The sequence below is a fragment of the Phyllostomus discolor genome, chromosome 9, assembly GCF_004126475.2.
Source record: "Phyllostomus discolor isolate MPI-MPIP mPhyDis1 chromosome 9, mPhyDis1.pri.v3, whole genome shotgun sequence".
NCBI classification, from domain to species: Eukaryota; Metazoa; Chordata; class Mammalia; order Chiroptera; family Phyllostomidae; genus Phyllostomus; species Phyllostomus discolor.
The window spans coordinates 27,857,929-27,872,860 of record NC_040911.2 but is presented as its reverse complement, the minus strand read 5'-3'; the positions used below and the strand labels follow the sequence as shown (position 1 = coordinate 27,872,860).

The 14,932-nt window shown below is 42.4% G+C and overlaps 1 pseudogene; it reads left to right on the top strand.

Annotated features, from left to right (window-relative positions):
- The first annotated feature begins 1,632 nt into the window (after positions 1-1,632).
- Positions 1,633-3,232, top strand: LOC114505940 (annotated as a pseudogene).
- Positions 3,233-14,932: the final 11,700 nt, after the last annotated feature.

Sequence of the window (14,932 nt, the reverse complement as noted above, 5' to 3'; positions counted from 1 at the left end):
AGAAGGTTGGCCCTGGCTGGTATGGCTCAGTGGAGTGAGTGCCAACCTGCGAATCAAAAGGTCACCGGTTCAATTCCCAGTCAGGGTACACACACTCCTGGATTGCGGGCCAGGTCCCCAATTGGGGGTGCATGAGAGACAGCTGATCAATTATCTCTCACACATAGATGCTTCTCTCTCTCTCTTTATCCTTCCCTTCCCCTCTCTAAAAAGAAAATAAATGAAATCTCCAAAAATATAAAAAGTTTAATATGTGTGGAAAGTTCAGGTCAATAAACATAGCTACTGCACGGTAAACACCTGCTACAGACCAGCACTGTGCTCAGCGCTGGACACTCGCCAACTCATGGATCCTCTTATATCCACAGAGAGACCAGTACTTTTTAAAATTATATATATTTTCTGTACATTATGAAAGATTATACCAACATTCATTTAATTTTGTAAAATCTTTTAAAAATATTTTATTTATTTATTTTTAGAGAGAGGGGAAGGGAGAGAGAAAAAGAAGGAGAGAAGCATCAATGTGCAAGAGAAACATCAATTGGCTGCCTCTCGCATGCCCCCAACTGGGGACCTGGCCCGCAACCCAGGCATGTGCCCTGACTGGGAACTGAACCAGTGACCTATCCATTCACAGGCTGGCACTCAACCCATTGAACCACACCAGCCAGGGCAAAAGGCCAGTACTTTTATTAGCATCATCCCCATTTTACAGATGCAGAAACTAAGGTACAGATTGCCTAATATCTTTCCCAACATCACACAGCTAAGAAGTGGCAGAACCAGGGGTTGAATCTGGACACTCTGATGTCAGAATCACTGTCCTAACCACTATGCTATGCTGCGTCTCAAAAATACTAAGATAGTTTTGTTAGTATCGAGGTACCTGTTGTGTGTTGAATTGTTTCCCCAAGAAAGATCTGTTGAAATCCTAACACCTGATAGCTGTTTGTTGTCATTTGGGTCTCTTTCCCCCACATGCCTAAATTTGTTAAGAGTATTTGACATGGACGAGTGTTCAGGTAACTGGCGGTGAGACTGACCAAATGACCGGGGCCTCTGTGATAACGCAGCACACAGCCTCAGGCGACAGACGCCAACTCAGTCAATGAAAACTCCACTTCACACTAAAATAAATCCTTTAAGAAGGACTGATTAAATTCTAGCTCCACAGTTGCCTTCGAAACGTTGCTTGCCTCCACTCCCCTGCCCCCAGCCCCCTCACGCTCAGCACAAGGAAGAAATGGTGACAGTGGAGATAGTCCTTGTCACTTCCATCTGACCAAAATGCAAGCACTGATTGGCCATGTGAAAATGAAAATGGCAGGTCCCCTGGAGACACAGATGGGGATACAGGGCGCTCTGAGCATGACCCCTAAATCTAAAGAAACACTTAGAGTCAGCAGGTGTGAGCCAGCTCAGCAAAAACCTCCTGCTCTCCCAAAAAAGCAAGGAGCAGATGAAACCTAAATCTCTCCATGGCCACTGGAGACCATGTCTGAAGTGGGAAAGCGAGGTCCAGAACTCACAGCTGGACTGCGTTTTTTAAAAAGAACGGAAAGATTACCAACTGCCATATTACAAAGGTTAATTCTGAGTGGCCCGGTAGCAGATTGCTTCTGTTTTGTTTTAACTTTATTTTGTGCAGTGTTTAGGGGTTTTTTTTTTCTCCTCTGTGTGCTTTTCATGTGTTCTGCAACGAAGACCTATGACTTCCGGAATTAGAAAAGTTATTTTTGGCTGCCACTGCCACAGGAGGCGTGAGGAGATAAAAAACAATCAGATGGCAGATACCAACAGCTTTTCAGATGGGGTTCCTTCAGATTCCTTGGAAGCTGCTGAAGAAACTCCACATACTACAAAGAAGCTCACAGGTCAGGTGATGCAGAGCCCTTGAGTTCTGGTCGCCTAGCAGGACCCACTTGGCAGTGGCTCCCACACTACGCCCAGCTGCATCAAGACTTTGTCCAAAGCAGTAAAAAAAAAAAAAAGAATCAACACATTGGAACAACTTCAGGTGAAGTGTGCTCACAGAGAAGCCAAGCTCCACAAAGAGGAGAGGAGGTGCAGGCACTGTACCAGCCTCTCATGGATGCGAGAAGGGTTAGGTGACGCGGAGCCGACAGACACAGAACCGCAGAGTGAGAATGGAGGGGAGGACAGACTGGCCGGAACCATGCAAGATAAACTAGTTCTAGCATCCGCAGAAGTGCCAAACCACAAAGGGATTTTGGAGTCCGGTTCACCATCTTCTTTTTCTTACCCTCACCCCCAAATTTTTTTATTGATTTTTTTTGAGAGAGACATTGATTTGTTGTTCCACTTATTTGTGCATTCCTTGGTTGATTCTTGTATGTGAGCTGACTGGGGACAGAACCTAAAACCTTGGAGTACGGGATGATGCTCTAACCAACTGAGCCACCCGGCCAGGACCGTGGTTCCCCATCTTTAGAAACATGGCTATGCTGAGTTAGTCCAGGAACATGAGGAGCCCATCTTGAAACACCTACAGGATGTTAGAGTGCAGTTTTCAGACCCTGGGACAGCCTATTAGAGCCCCACTTTGAACCCAATGACTACTTTACCAATTCAGTCCTGACGAAAACTTGTGAGATCAAGTCAGAGCCAGATAAGGCCTACTATCCTTTTCCTTTGAAGGTCCTGAAATAGTCGACCTGATGGGTGCACTATTGACTGGGGTGGTAGGGAGGAGGAAGTGTTACAGTCAAAACCATCCAGAGAAAGCAGAAACACAAGAGTTGAGGCACTGTCAGAACAATTACCAAGCAAGTCCCCAACGATTCGTTTTTCAGCATCTTCAGTCTGCCAACAGCATCTGGGGATGGAGACTCACTGGGTGAAGATTCTGAGTTCACCGGAGCCTCTGACTTCGAGACTGGATACTTCTTCCACGAGCAGGTCATCCCGAGAGAAGTGCTGGACTTCACTGGGGAGGCCACAGAGAATGATGACAATTTTGAAGAAGGTGAGGAAGGAGAGGAGGAGGAATTAGAAATAGCCGAGGAGGGAGACGATCAAGACGATGGCACAGTGAACCCCAGGAAGGAGCCCAGCCAGCCCTTCGAATGCAAGCATCAGTGAGCAGCGAGGACCCGACACTGTGTGGCATTCACGCCTGACATGTTTTCAAGCGCACGGTTTTCACTTTCCCTTTTCCCTTTTCTTTATTATTTTGCTTAACCTGTACAGTGGCAAATGCATTTCAGAAACAGGGGGTTTAATTCCAGCACCCTCTATGGCCTTGGGTGCAGTTCAGTAGACTTTCCCAGGCCCTCCTTGGGGCAAGGCGGCAGGGCGTAGAACACGTGGAGCCCAGGGCAGACGTCCGGGGAGCTTCTGCTCCCACCTCTCACTTAAGGACACCACAGGGTAACAGTTTGCTCCAGGTAGCAATAAATCAAATTCAAAAATGTGGAAAACTCCACAGGACAAATGACTCAGTTTCAACAAACAATGCTTTAAAAAGAGACAGAAAGGCAACTGTCAGATGAAAGTAGAGGTGAGAATCACAACCAAATGCCTGGGTGGCGTTCATTTGCATCCTGATTTGAACAAACCAACTATAAAATATGTTTTTGAGATAATCAGGGAAAACTAAATATAAACCAGGTGCTGAATATTACAAGGAATTACTTATTTTGTTGAATGTGATGATCCTGTGGTTAGCATTTTTAAGTCATTACTTTAGAGATAAGTACTGAAGTATTTGCATGTAAAATTATGATATCTGAGACTCACTCCAGCAAAAACAGAAGTGGGAGAACGGTAGAGACAAGAATGCTGAATGGTAGGTCTTTGTGGAGGAGAACTTGGCCCCCGAAGTTTTATACCGAGGTAGCTGCTCCTCTATCTGGGAGAGAGGGCTGATTTAACTTTTTTAAATGTCCAATTTATTGCACACCGATATTTTAATAAAATACAATAAAAGTGAATTGCCAAAAAATTAAATGATAAAAAACAGACACACAACATACAATCCAATTTTTAATGGATTCAGCACATAAAATTGTATTTCAATAAATATAATCAGAACAAACATATCCTACAGAAAGAGACAATAATTTTTAAGCCATATGTGGTCTTGAGTGTATGTCTATAACCGATGAATATGGATAATTGCTGTTACATTTGTAACTTTTTGTCATTCCACGATCGTAACTCATCTGGGAGATGTGGTGAGAGTGATTTCCCATATTAAATGCCTCTGTGCACAGTTTGAACAAAACACCATGTACATCAATATTTAAAGCTTTTAATGTGACAAATGAACTTGCTTCTTGCTTGTTAATTGATCTAACCTAGTGCGGATTGTGACAACACTGCTCATAGGAGATAAACTTTTCTTTGTCTCCTTGTCATGACACTGGGGGAGGGGGGAAGCAGCCTACCAGTGGTGTGTCGACTGCAGTAGCAGAAGAGACTTTAAAGTAATTTCTGCAAGCTTAGAATAGTCATTGTTAACTTCTATCCAAAATGAAGCAAACACAGCTATATTTTCAAAATTCATCTTCAGTCCTTAATCAATAGCCAGTGCCATTGATTTATTTTGTAAAGTTGTAGTTCTACTTTGAATTATTTGTATCTTTTGATCAAATAATAGGTTCCATAGCCATAAACTACTTACAGGTGCATTACCTCTGGATGGAAATCAAATCCAAAGTCATAGGTGTAAGTGTACAGTAACAGGCTACCACCTACATTCCTGATTGTTGTTGAGGCATGTCATAAAAATCTGTAGAGGCCTGGCTGGTGTAGCTTAGTGGATTGAGCGTGGGCTGCAAACCAAAGTGTCGCAGGTTCGATTCCCAGCCAGGATACATGCCTGAGTTGCAGGCCATAACCCCCAGCAACCGCACATTGGTGTTTCTCTCTCTCTCTCTCTCCCTCCCTCCCTCCCTTCCCTTCCCTCTCTAAAAATAAATAAATAAAATCTTTTAAAAAATCTGTAGAAATGTCAACTTTATTGTTTTTGCATTTTTTCATCTCTTGTTGCATTGCTTCCTTATGTGGAAGGTTTTTTTGTTTTTTAAAGATTTTATTTATTTATTTTTAGAGAGGGAAGAGAGTGAGAAAGAGAGAGAGAGGGAAACATCAGTGTGCAGTTGCTGGGGGCCGTGGCCTGCAACCCACGCATGTGCCCTGACTGGAAATTGAACCTGCGATGCTTAGGTTCGCAGCTTGAGCTCAATCCACTGAGCTACGCTAGCCAGGGCTTTATGTGGAAGTTTTAACATCATTAAAGATATCTAAGACATTAGACAAAGCAGCAAGTATGGATGTCCAATTCACACCTTTAAATATTGGATCAGATAGATTTTTTATCTTGCTGAGAAACATGAGTTTGTTGTGCATTCTATACCAACAGAATTCTCCCCCAACAAGCACTGTGCCCTACCTTGCAGCAAGAGGTGATCGTACCCCACTTCCATATCACACAAATGCAGAAGGGTCTTTAATCTAATGCATGTGCCTTTATGTAATTCACAGATTTTTAATTAATCACTAAGTACACTATTTGTCCACCTGATTCTTTTTTTTTTGTAGCAAGATTTTGTCAATGAGGGAAGCAGGGCGCTAATTCATGAGCTCCTTTGTCCGGGTGACTGCTCCGAATTTAGGGCAGCTGCGCTCTGAGGACACACTCCCCTACGCAAACCCTAAGCTCCACACCACATTTCTTGACGATGTATTCTTTTGTAATTTTATGTTAAAAAGAATTCTTCATATCACTATCATGTTCAAACTGCACGTATACTAGAATTGCCATGTTAACAAATCTGCGCACTTTTTAAGCTACAAAGAAAAATTCTTTACATGCTTTATTTTTGTTCTGTGAGTTGGTTTTCTATATCGCCAGACAGTTCCTGACTACATCAAGCTATGGTTGTTGAAACATGCAGTTAAAATAAAATAGAGTTAAAATTAAACCACTGGATTATTTTCCTAATTTAGCTAATAATTTGCTAAATTAAAAACAAGCATGCTTTATTAAAAATAGCAAGTTATAAAAATAAGTAAGCACCTACATTTCTTGTATTTTTATACCTTTAAATTTCAGTTGCCAAACTAAACTTAAAATTGTGCATGTTGTAATTTGTATCTAGTACACAAGTCATACCATACACAACCAATCACATAAATTTAACAAATCCAAGGTGGTCTACATCGTGCTCCTTGAGATGAGTCCAGTGGTGTGCATGTAGAGGTCATGGCAATGTCAAAATGCTGTGAAAGTTTCTCAATATTTACTCTGAATTTCTGCACTTAACTCTTCATAATCAGAAACAAACATACATGCCCTGGCTGGTGTGCCTCAGTGGATTGAGTGTGGGCTGCGAACCAGAGGGTCGCCGATTCGACTCCCAGTCAGGGCACATGCCTGGGTTGTGGGCCAGGTCCCCAGTGGGGGCCACATGAGAGGCAACCACACATTGGTGTTTCTCTCCCTCTCTGTCTCCCTCCCTTCCCCTCTCTCTAAAACTAAATAAATAAAATCTTAATTTAAAAGAAAGAAACAAATATACATATTGGGGGCACCATGGATCCATGGACTATCATTTGAACAGCTTTGTGCTATTTACTCTATTTTTGTGTATCTGTTTTCTATTATTGTGTAATGAATTACTACAAATTCAGTGGCGTAAAACAGCCTATATTGATGATCTCACAGTTTTTATGGGTTAGGAGTCCAGAAATACTTAACTGGGTTTGCTGCTCAGGGTCTCACAAAATGACAGTGAAGCATTTCCACCTGGAGGCTCAGCTAGGGAAGAATGAACTTCCAAGTTCACTGAGGTTGCTGGCAGAGCTGGTTCCTTGCTGTTGTGGGGCTGAGGTCCATGTTCCTATTGGCTGCCAGTCTCCTCGGGCAGTTCACAGCATGGCTGTTGGTTTCATCAGGGCCAGCAGATGAGAGTCTCTGTTGCTCTGAGTTCCTGCAAAGAGCTGCCTGATTACATCATGCCTATTCAGGTAAATCTCTCTTTTCTTTAACTTAAGGTCAATTGATTAGGGACCATGACTACATTTGCAAAATACCTTCATCTTTGCCATGTAATTAAACTGAGTCATGGGCACAGAATCAAGAGGTGGAGAGATCATAGGACTGTCTTACAATTCTACCTACAGAGTATGCTTTTAAATTTCCCTAATAGTAATAAAATAAATTATATATACATATATATAATAGAGGAAATTTAAAATTAATAAATTATATATAAAAAACTCTAAAGACTCAACCAAAAAACTGTTAGAACTAATAAACCAATTCATCATACTAAATCGATACACAAAATTTAGTTACATTTCTATATGTTAATACAAAACTATCAGAACGAGAAATTTAAAAAACAATTCCATTTACAATTGCACCAAAAACAATAAAATGCCTAGAGTTAAATTTAACCAAGGAGGTGAAAGACCTGTATACTGAAAACTATAAGATGTTGATGGAAAAAAATGAAGAAAACAAATAAATGGAAAGATATTCCATGAGCACTGATTAGAAAAATGAATATTTTTAAATGTTCATAATATCCAGAGCAATCTACAGATTTAGGGCAATCCTTACCAAAACTCTAATGGTATTTTTCATAGAAGTAGAACAAAAAAACTTTAAAATTTATATGGAACCACAAAAGACTTCAATAGCCAAAGCAATCTCGAGATAGAAGAACAAAGCTGGAGGCATCACATGTCCTGATTTCACAGTATATTACAAAGCAATAGTAGTCAAAGCAATATGGTATTGGTATTAAAAACAGATACATACTTCACACCAGTCAGAATGGCCATCATAAACAAAGCAACAAACAACAAGTGTTGGAGAGGATGTGGAGAAAAAGGGTCCCTAGTACACTGTTGGTGGGACTGCAGACTGGTACAACCACTATGGAAAGCAGTATGGAACTTCCTCAGAAAACTAAAAATGGATCTGCCTTTTGACCCAACTTTATCCTAAGAACACTAAAACACCAATCGAAAAGAACCTATGCACCCCAATGTTCATAGCAGCACAATTTACAATAGCTAGATTCCGGAAGCAACCTAGATGCCCATCAGTAAATGAATGGATCAAAAAACTATGGTACATTTACACAATGGAATTCTATGCAGCAGAAAGAAAGAAGGAACTCTTACCCTTTGCAACAGCTTGGATGGAGCTGGAAAGCATTCTGCTAAGCGAAATAAGCCAGGCAGTGAAAGACAAATACCATATGATCTCACCTTTAACAGGAACCTAAACAACAAAACAAAGAAACAAGCAAAATATAACCAAAGACACTGAAATAGAGGCCAGGCTGACAGTGACCAGAGGGGAGAGAAGAGGGAATTTCAGGGGAGAATGGGAAGGGTTTACAGGAACAAATTTAAAGGACACATGGACAAAAACTAGGGGGAGGGTGGTAATGGGAGGGAAGTGAGGAGGGTTGGGTGGGTGGGCTGGATTGGGAGTAAAAGGGAGAAAACTGTACTTGAACAATGATTAAAATAAAATTAAAAAAAAACAAAACAGATATATAGATCAATGGAATAGAATTGAGAGCCCCAAAATAAACCAATAAATGTGCTTGGAAAACTGGACATGTAGAAGAATGAAACTGGACCACTCTTACACCACACAAAAATTAGCTCAAAATGGATTAAAGACTTGAACATAAGATCTGAAACCATAAAACTCCTAGAAGGTTAAGCCCCTTGACATTGGAATTGCAGTGATTTTTTTTTTTGATTTGACACCAAAAGCAAAGACAACAAAGGTAGCCCTGGCTGGCGTAGCTCAGTGGATTGAGCGCGGGCTGGGAACCAAAGTGTCCCAGGTTCGATTCCCAGCCAGGGTACATTCCTGGGTTGCAGGCCATAACCCCCAGCAACCGCACATTGATGTCTCTCTCTCTCTCTGTTTCTCTCTCTCTCTGTTTCTCTCTCTCTCTCTCTCTCTCTCTCTCTCTCTCTCTCTCTCTCTCTCTCCCCCCCCCTTCCTTCCCTCCCTAAAAATAAATAAATAAAATCTTTAAAAAAAAAAAAAAGACAACAAAGGTAAAAGTAAATAAGTAGGGCTGCATCAAACTAAAAAGTTTCTGCACAGCAAAGGCAATTGTCAACAAAATGAAAGGCAGCCTACAGGATAGAAGAAAATATTTGCAAATCATAAATCTGATAAGAGGCTAATAGCCAAAATACATAAAGAACTCACATAACTCAATAGCAAAAACAAACAATCTGATTTAAAAATGAACAAAGGAGCTAAATAGACAGTTTTCCAAAGAAGACATGGAAATGGCCAACAGCCACAGGAGAAGGTGCTCAGCATCACCAATCACCAGGGAAATGCAAATCAAAATCATAATGCGATATCGCCTCACACCTATTAGAATGGCAGTTATCAGAAAGACAGGAGATAACGAGTGTTTGTGAAAACTTGGAGAAGAGAGAATTCTGTGCATTGTCGGTGGGAACATAAATTGATATGGCCACTATGAAAAACTACTATACAACCCAGCAATTCCTCCTCCTGTATTTGTATAATAAAAAATCTTTAAAATAAAAGTAAGAAAGAGCAGTCTATGCAAAAGTAACAGAATAGTGTCCCATGAATCTCCTTCCGATCTTGCTCTAGAGAGACTGAGGCCAGGGAAATGCTTAGAGTCTTTGAAGTTACTGTGAGGTCTAAATGGAATAAAATGATTAATTCTGAGGGGCATGCGGAGGCTGAACAGTGGATTTGCCTCCAGGGAAACAGTGTTTCTGCAGTCTGTTGATCAATGGCTTTAATGCTATTAGTGGGTCTTCTAATTAGAGCTCTAGGGGTCTGTCTTCACTCTTGTCAACATTTTTTGCAATAACTTTGATGATAGTCCATTTATGACAAAACAGAGCTGGGAAAAAGAGATAAAGTGATATGCAACAAAGTGAAGATTTACAATGATCTTGGGAGTCAAAAATGTCAAATTAACACTAAAAAATTATTGATTTGCACAAGGGTGAAGGTCAGGCTTTACACAGACATCCTCCAAAGCACTTGTAAATTGTGAGTGTGGGGAGGTCTGAAGAATTCCTGTGGCGGGGGGCAGGGAAGACCTGTTAAACTCAGTCAACACCACGTCCGATGTCAACAAAGCATTTGATGTAGCAGCTAAAAAAAATAAATCCAACCTGGATTTGAATCAATCCTTCCCAGGGAGCAGAAAATCAGGCTGCATACCTCTCTCCATGGACCACTGTATCTGGGTGATGTGCTTGAGTCTCCCCACTGGTCCAGCAGTGCCCGTGTAACCACTCAGAAACCTTATTTTCTTTAATCTGGACTTTTCTTTTGTTTTTTTCCCCTTTGACTCAAACCAGCCTCATCTAGCACCCTGACTCACCCACATCCCTCTCTCCTGCTTAATCATTCAGCCCTCAGGAGAGTGAGGCTCTGCTCAGCATCCAGTAGTCTTAGGAACAAGGTCCTGGGTCTAGTGACTACAGAGACAGAGCTTTTGGTCAAACTAAAGATGACATCTAGGCCTCAGTTGTGTTTTAGCTCCAGACCCAGAAAGTAGAGCAATCCCACCAAACATAGCTTTGCAAAGTCAGAAGAACAACTCTATGGTTGATGTCAAGGCCAGATGCAATGATCAATTTTCCCCGACCCTGGCCCCAACCAATCAACAGAGACCACCACCCTAACTCCTTTAGTCACCAGGATTAATGATTTTTTTCCCTATATAATCCATCTCCTGGAAGCCATCGGGGAACCAGGTCTCTGAGCATTAACACACCTGTGACTCTGGGCATGGTGCCACCTCCTTAATAAGTTTTTACTTTCTTGGCTGCAAACTCCTGTTTGTGTTTGATTGGGCTTTGATGCACGCAGGCAATCAGACCACTTCAGTCCAGTAACACTAGCCTTCTTTTTCCATCCTCCTTTGCCCTCACAGACAGCTCCATCATCGTATATACAAGGACCACTTCCATACCCCTGTGCCCAACCCTTAGCGACTCCTCATTTTCTACCAAGTCATGTGTAAAACCTTGGCTTGGTAGCCAAAGCTCTCCATATCCTGGCCAGCTTCTCTTTCCAGCATTCTTCTCCCCACTCTCTCCTACACATTTAAAACAAATTTGAGATCTCCCCATCCCCTGAATATATTTCAGTTTCCCCTGCACCTTCGTGGGATGCCATCTCCCTCCATAGTTTTCCAGCTGCACCTGCTGAAAGTTTCAGTCCTTCTTGTACTTTGCCTTACCATCTCCTCCTCACGCCCCATGCCCACCCATGAAACTCCATGTTTTTGTTCTCCTTTTATGGATGGTTTTAAAAATCATGTCTGTTTTGTGAGTGTTGGGATTTCTGGGTGGAACTCTGGTGTTTATCTGATTGAGTTAGACATAGGGTCCCAAGAATGCCTGTACCATGCTTCTCCTCTGCCTTCCTCCTCATGGGGGCTCAGACTGGCGAATCTGTGTGTAAAGAACAATAGCAGAATGAGAATAAAGGGCCAGGAGTAAATTTGAACCAATGCCCTCGACCCACAATCTACAGAGTAGAACCCACTAGGAAAATTAAGCTGTAATTGGCAGCTTTGGCTTCATGTCAAAGAGGGACCCTTACTCTTCCCACCTCCTCCTTCTCCTTCAGTGCAGACAGACAGACAGACAGATATGGAGAGAGGGAGAGGACCTAAGTGGGCACTGGGTCCACTTAACCAGAACAAAGTAGAAACAGTGGGTGGCTAACCCATCGCTAGGCGCCAAGTCTGGCCTTAGTGTAAAACAGGGAGGTGGGAAGGGCACCACAAATGGGTGGTGATCTTTTTAAGGCTCAGCTACCCAGCCCTCCAGTAAAACACAGCCCAATGACTGACAGCCCTGGATGTGCCCAACCACAGGTGCAAGCTCCCCCTCAGAGGGAGACTGAGGTGGGGCAGAAAGAGAAGCAGGGAGAGAGGTGCGGAATTGTTCCATCCCTAACTGTGGACTTCTGGAGGGCAGGGCTATTGTTTTATACATTTATAGATTAACTAGTTACAATAATCATTTCCTACCATGTACCTAACACATAGTGTTCAATAAATTTTGTAGAATCGAATTTATAATTTATATTTTAAAACTGGTATTGACATATTTGAATCAGCTAGGATATAGCACGCAGAATGGGGAGATGTTTGAAAAATGTGTAAAGGAGCAACAGTTGCAGGATTTCGGACATTTTTAGGGTTGAGAGCTGGACGCTGCAGGGATGTGGCTTCAGGCACTAGCAGCATCAGGGAGGCACTTCCGGCAATCAGCCCTCCAGGTGCGGGGAAGGGCTGCGGGGGGGGGGGGCTGCACAGATTAGAGCCACGCAAAGGGGGTGCTGGGCTGAGTCAGGAATTAGCCTCGAGAACTTCCAAACCCGAGTCTGAGGAAAGTAATTTCTTGTGGGATTTGAGGCAGAGATAAGGGAATGATTTAACCAAACATTTCAAACCCAGATTTACATTCGTAAAATCCCATCTAAAAGAAAAAAAAGAAATCTCATTTCTTTTCTCTTAATCTGCCCCGAAGATCATGTATTTCAAAGACATTCCTGCCCCACGAGTTTAATTATGTTGTATTATCCTTGTGTCTTTAGAGGCAGACGTCATCCGTGTTGGGGAGTGTTGGGCTTTTGCAACATTATGTCCTAAAAATTATTTATACCCAAGCTTAAATGGACTAAAATAAATATACTTTTTTCCCTGAAAGTTCAAGGTTATCTCTTACTTTGAAGTTGGCAGCTGGCTTTATTTATAGGGACAGAGCTGGCCTCTGACTGAGAAAATGCTGCACCAGGCGTAATTGTGGGCTTCGGTGAACGGCCAAATTACACTTGAATTTTCATTTTTTATAACATAGGATTTGTTGCAAAATTAAGAAATCTGAACCAGTTAAGGGGAAATGATAGCCTACCTATGTTTAAATGTATGAACTAATAAAAGCCACCACATGAAGCCCAAGAGATAGCCCGCTATTTGTAATTTTACAACTGGGTAAGTGCTACTTTCATTAATGTGATGAACTTGTGAATTCCCTCAATTTAATTACAGAGGAAATAACTGCATTTTGTTTATTGCATATTTGGTGTAATTAAAATTTGCCGAGAAAAAGAATCTATGAAAGGTATTTTAACATTTTCCTGAATGCCTCAAAGCCATTGCAAAAAAAAAAAAAAGAAAAGAACTATATTTTTATCCAACATTGAGTTACATTTTTTTATCGCAAGCTGAGCTTGACTGGTCAGAATCAGCCTGTCGTAAATCAGCAGTGGCTGCCACAGCTCACCGGAATGAAACAAATTATAGAAAGATTGTTTATTAGCTTGAGCCCCTTCTTTATTAGTCATTTGTTACAATTTTATTTTATAGTCTCATTTCATCCTAATACTTCCTCTATCATAAAATGTCAATAATTTCTCTTAGTATTTCATATTAATTTGTCAAGCCAAGCTCATACAATACCATAAACCTGTTCTGCCTGAGACTTGGTCGGGAAGCCAACTCAACATACTGTAACAAGCTGTCAGGCCCGAGTGGAACAGGAATGATGGGATGAGGATAGAGGGCCACCAGGGTGCAAGAGCCCCAGGTGCCTAGCAAAGGGCAAAACTACAAGCCCCTAAGACCACTGCCCTAAGCATTAACCCCTAGGATGACATCTCGGCCTCAGTTGCGTTTCAGCTGCAGGCCCAGAGGAGCACAAAACCAGGTGGGGTGATGCCATGGCCGCCAGCACCAGCTGATGACCCCCTACCCTGGTGACCAGCAATCAGTGTAAATGAGGACCCTGAGGAGACACAGCTGGAAAAGCTGATGAATAGCTATTGAGAGCCTCCTCTGAGAGCTCCAGATAAAATCTCGGAGAACAGAGAACCCAGCCCGGCTCTCTCTACGGGACACACCCTCACATTCTCCCACCCCATTTTTTCTCCAGAGTGTGTGTGCTGTCTTCTGAGCTCCTAGCGCCTCTCCCTCCTCTTTTGTCCCTCATGACACATCTCTCTCTCTCCCTTTCTTCTAAGCTCCAAGGGCTCTCTATTTCTTTCTTTTTTTTTTAAGAGTTTATTTATTTATTTTTAGAGAGAGAGGAAAGGAAGGAGAAAGAGAGGGAGAGAAATATCAATGTGTGGTTGCCTCTCACGTGGCTCCCACTGGGGACCTGGCCCGCAACCCAGGCATGTGCCCTGACTGGGAATCGAACTGGCAACCCCTTGGTTCACAGACCTGAGCTCCATCCCCTAAGCCATGCCAGCCAGGGGTACCTCTAATTTTCTAAATAAATTGTCCCTTATAGTGTGAGTTCTGGATCTGAATTCCTTCCCAGCCAGAACTCAAGTACCCCGGTTGCTGAACTGAAGCCCAGCCTAACTCATTGCAAACACCTGGTACCGTTCACCACTGCTAATAATACCAGTATCATGGACCAAGTGACAAGTCCAATTTTTGTTTCTAAAAGCTTATTGAGCACCTTCTACATGGCAGTCACCATCCTGGGCTGGCGATGCTGGGTAAACAACACAGACCAGGGTCCTGGCTTTGGGAACCTACAGTCCAATGGTGGAGGTGTGCATGTGAAGCCATAGTGTTACAGTGCAGGCTAGTGACAGCAGGATAGAGGAGGGGAGGGACACCAGCCAGCCAATCTGAGAAAAACACAATATTAAGGTATTTTTTTAGAATGTCTCTTGGGCCCTGGCTGGTGTGGCTCAGTGGATTGAGTGCCAGGCTGCAGATCAAAGGGTCACAGGTTTATTCCTGGTTAGGGCACATGCCTGGGTTGTGGGCCAGGTGCCTGGTTGGGGGAGTACCTGTGAGAGGCAACTGATCAATGTTTCTCTCCCTCAGTCTCCCTTCCTTCCCCTCTCTCTAAAAACAAATAAATCAAATCTAAAATACTAAATAAATGA